General features: G+C 43.4%; 1 long non-coding RNA gene across 1 annotated transcript; it reads right to left on the reverse strand.

The window, feature by feature from the left end:
• Window positions 1-964: 964 nt before the first annotated feature.
• On the reverse strand, window positions 965-4,587 carry LOC311225445. The gene is made up of 3 exons (XR_014619508.1): window positions 4,484-4,587; window positions 1,329-2,067; window positions 965-1,043 (listed from the first exon to the last, which is right to left on the reverse strand). It is a non-coding gene; the product is annotated as an uncharacterized lncRNA (long non-coding RNA).
• Between the last annotated feature and the right edge of the window lie 524 nt (window positions 4,588-5,111).

Below are 5,111 nucleotides of genomic sequence, written 5' to 3' on the forward strand. Positions count from 1 at the left end.
CACCAGGGTCCCCCATTTTCAATTCATCATAACATATATGACATACATGACATACAGATAGACAGTACTGCTACATCTATACATTTATGACATATCAGATTTGCAAATACAGTACTGTTTGTGATACAAAAGTGTCCAAAAAAGGAGTGTATATACATTTGGCGTAGAAACTGTACATTGGAGGAGGTTGGTGGGGTGGGGTTGGGTGGGTTGGGTGAGGGCTGTACATTAGTAGGGCGTACCCAGAGCCCTTTAATTAAGAGTTGCGACACGCTTTGATCTCGCCGACAGGATATCACGTGGTTCACGTAGCTACCTGTAGTTCCAATTTGACCTTCCTGTCATGTCAACTTGATATCAGCGGGACAGAACGGCAGAACTAATTACTACTACTGTTACAGCAATTTTTGGTACTTATTAATACAATGTGCATTGATCACTGTTGCGATATATCATTTACATATCTGCTACTTTAATATTTACATTATATCACTAGGCGATGACGGCAATTTCGAACGTTAAATGCTAGCTGTGCTAGCTGACTTATTTTACATGAGCCATATCACCAGTTGTTACACAATCAAGCATCATTGTATTAATCAGCCCACATTATATGTGGGCTATTTATATTCAATATATATAATAGCATTTCAGGTGAGTGGCAGAGAGACTTGTGCTTCTACACATCCTAATGCTATCTATAGTATAAGTATAGTATAAGACATTCATACATGCACATGTGAAAATGCAGTGAATATCATATCAAGCTGTTTACTCTGCATTTCTTAGCATTTACATTTCATACTGTAACCATTGATACTACTCAATTAAGCCAAGAAAGAAGTTTGGTCAACAGTACAAAATATACAAAGCAACCAATTGCATTCCACAATTTTTTTATTATTATAGGCCTATAATATGTCCAATGTCCATGTAGAGGTCCAGTCTTCCACTCCTGTTGTTTGTAGTGCTAGGGCCTTTCTGTCACGACTGCTGCTCACCTCAGACTGGACACATGCACGTCATTATAGTGGTAATTTATCCTAGAAAACAAAACAGGGAGATAGAGAGTTATGGAGTTGCTCATGCACTCTACAACAACACACATCTTGTATCTTCTCATCTCTAACATTTCCATTCCACAGCATGCAAGCATCCTGCTTCAAGAGGTGTATGATTGTGTATGTGACAATAAAACTATTTGATTTCAATATTTTAGAGGGTTTAGAGTTCACCCACCAGTTTCTGCTGTGGGAAACTTGATATTTTAGTATACATATTTTGCTTGCTTAATCATAACATCTAACTTTTATAGATCAACGTCTTACCATGGTCGGCTGTTCAGCATTCGGGTCCACCAATCGGTCAGAGAAAGGGATCCGTATGTATGGGTTCCCAAAGGACACAGACCGGAGAAGAAAATGGTTGGCCAAAGTCAGCAGAAGCAACCTGACCATCACACGAAATTACAATAGTAGAAAACTGTGTGCGGTAAGTTACATTTCTACTCCACATTTGGACATTTCACTTGTGGATTAAGGTTCAATTTATTTTACTGTAATATGTACATGACTACAATGAAATTGTGATTAGCAATTATGGGGTAAAGTCTGGAATTATTCTGCAGGCACATTTTGAGGGAGAACAGTTCACAGCAAACAGAAAAGGCCATCTGAAATTGAAGGCTGATGCTGTTCCGACACTATTTGTGCATCGCCCGAGACCCAAGAGGAGGAAGGGTCCCACTGTGAGAACCCCAGAACCTCCAGCACATATTCATACAGTGGCCAGTGACCACACATATTGTGCTCAAATTAACTTTGGTATGAATAAACGTGAAGTTATAATTTATATAATATTTCTAATTTCAATGACTAGCCTACACAGTACACCCTCACTGACAATGCCATGTCATCATTTCAGATATTGAGGCAGGAAGGGAAAATGAGGGAAGAGAGGGCAACGAAGGTGAAGACTGAGGAGATTGATGAGAGGGCCATACCAGGAGCCAATGAGCCAGAAACCAGTGTGCAGCGTCCAAGTGAACCAGGAGCCAGTGAGAAAGACCTGAGGGTTGAGTTAGAAAGAAAAATACATCAGTTAGAGGCAGCCCTAAAAAGACAAAAAAGAATGAATGTGGTCCTACGGGGAAAAAAAATTGTCATGGAAAAGAAATTAGCTGGAATTTTTTCAAAAGATCAGATTAAAGCGATTGGTATGAAGAGCAAGAGGGGCATGAGATGGGGAAATGACATCATTAAAAAGGCCATAAAAATCCGTTTTGCCACAGGCTCAACAGGCTACAGGCTGCTTCAGGAGATGGAGATTCCTCTCCCCGACATCAGAACCCTGCAAAGGAGACTGCAGCATATAAAGATGGAACCAGGAATATTAGGGGAGGTGTTTGACATACTGAAGCTGAAAGTAGATGGCCTGACAGAGATGGAGAGGGAGTGTGTGCTGACTCTGGACGAGATGTCAATCACACCCAGCGTGGAGCTGCATCTGGGGACAGGGAAACTTTATGGGGACGTGACGTTACCCGGCCACACAGGAGAGGCAACACATGCGTGTGTTTTTATGTTGTCAGGGACCACGACACGCTGGAAACAAGTAGTGGCTTACCACTACAGTGGCAATTCCACTAATGGAGCAATTTATAAACCCATCATTCTGGACATTATTGACAGAGCAGCTTCCATAGGGCTACATGTAATTAATGTCACCACAGACATGGGCAGCCCTAATCTGGCAATGTGGAAGGCCTTTGGAGTGAACCAAAACAAAACGTTTGTCCCACATCCAGCAAGACCAGACAGGAGGCTATATTTCATGCCAGATGTCCCACATCTGGTGAAGAACCTGAAGAGTGCCCTGGTCCGTGGACAGATGTTTACAATTCCACCACATATGGTGGAGAAGGAGAACCTCTCATCCAATGAGGTTTCAATTAGTCCATTGAACGATTTGGTGAATTTTCAAGAGGGGTTGGTATTGAAAATTGCTCCAAACCTCTCACGTAAAACCCTTCAGCCCAGTCATTTCGACAAGATGAAGGTGGGCCCTGCGTTGAATGTCTTCAGCAAGGCAACAAGTGCCGGCCTGAAATACATGGTGGAGCGGGCAACAGCATGGTTCCTGGAGCAGGTGGACCATTGGTTTGACCTCATGTCCTCTCGCCACCCAGTAATGGCACTGAGCAGGCACAAGATGGAGGAATACCAAAAGGCCATCAGTTTCCTCCAGGACACGGTCCAACTGTTCCGTGGGCTGAAGATTGGACAACCGGCTAGATGGAAGCCTGTGCAAACAGGGATTGTGATGGCAACATCAACAATACTATCAATCCAAGAAGACATGCTGGCCCAGGGACACTTGTTTGTGATGACCAGCAGGTTTACCCAAGACTGTCTTGAAAATCTATTCAGCTGCATAAGACAGAGGAATCCAGTCCCAACTCCAGTGGAGTTTCAGCAGGCACTGAAATCAATATCAGTTGGGCAGTTTCTTGCAACAGTCAAATCAGGAAGCTATCAGGAGGATGACAACAGCCTTTTGGCAGACTTCCTGGACGCAAAGGAGACATTTCCCAGTCCTGTTCTCAGAATAGAAGATCTGATGGAGTGCAGCCCTGCACCTGACCCCACAAAAACCGAGACCTGTGCTCTCTACCATCTTACGGGCTACATTGTGAAGAAAGTGATCAGTTATTCCAACATTTGTGCTGAATGCCAAAATGCAATTAAGTACAATGATGAGAGTCCTGAAGGAGAGCACAGTATTTTACTGAAGCTGAAGGAATTCAAACCAGGTGCACTTTGTCGGCCGTCACAAGAGGCCTTTGTTCTAGTCCGGCAAATCGAGGAGCTGTTCCGAAACAAGACCAGTGCCGCCCTCATGAAGCTCCCAAATGCCATGGATTTGCTGGAGAGAGAGGCTAAGCTGTTAGACAGCAGACTACCCTCATGCCATGATGTACAAAAGAAAATAACCAACAGATACATCAGGCTGAGGTTGAGAATCGCAGCAAAGCACATCCGGGCTGAAAGAAAAACAGTGCTGTCTGACGATGGGCATCTTGGGAGTAAAAGCCAGACAAAAAGGGCAAAGAAGGACCAGCAAAGCCAAGCAACATCTAGGCCTACAACAAGCAGGCCCCCAACAAACACCTTGATCGTTGCCATGGACGTGTTTGGTCTGACCGTTGCTCCTACAAATGTCCCACCACCTAGCGTGGCTGTCCATCGCCCCACTAGCCTCTCCATCGCTTCTACACAAATGGTAAGTCAATATATAAATTGAATATGAATTAAATCATTTGTGAACATTATTTCAGACAATAACGTTGCACCTTATTTAATATTACAGGCTCTCCATCGTCTCCCCAGAGTCTCCATCGCTTCTACACAAATGGTAAGTCAATATATAAATGTAATATGAATTAAATCATTTGTGAAAATTATTTCAGACAATAACGTTGCACCTTATTTAATATTACAGGCTCTCCATCGTCCCACCAGCCTCCTCATCGCTCCACCAGCCTCTCCATCCCTCCACCAGTCTCTCCATCCCTCCACCAGCCTCTCCATCGCTTCTACACAAATGGTAAGTCAATATATAAATTTAATATGAATTAAATCATTTGTGAACATTATTTCAGACAATAACGTTGCACCTTATTTAATATTACAGGCTCTCCATCGTCCCACCAGCCTCCTCATCGTCCCACCAGCCTCTCCATCCCTCCACCAGTCTCTCCATCCCTCCACCAGCCTCTCCATCCCTCCACCAGCCTCTCCATCCCTCCACCAGCCTCTCCATCCCAACAGACAGACCCTCCCCACTGATCCAGGGACTGTAGCCAGACCCTGTTCAATCCCACGCCTATAGATTGTGGGCCACGCATATATTTATTTATATATACTGTATTTCAGAATAAGGGAAAATATGTTTAATATGCCCTTGTGCCATGAGATAAAATGTCGCTCAACACAAAATTGTATTAGATTAGATTAAAATGCATTGTCATTATACAGCACAAGTACAGTACAACGGAAATAAGTTTGGCATCCAACCGGAGTGCAAATATAGCAGTAAAGTGCAATAGCAAT

Source organism: Notolepis coatsorum (assembly GCF_963971535.1).
Source record: "Notolepis coatsorum genome assembly, chromosome: 3".
NCBI lineage: Eukaryota > Metazoa > Chordata > Actinopteri > Aulopiformes > Paralepididae > Notolepis > Notolepis coatsorum.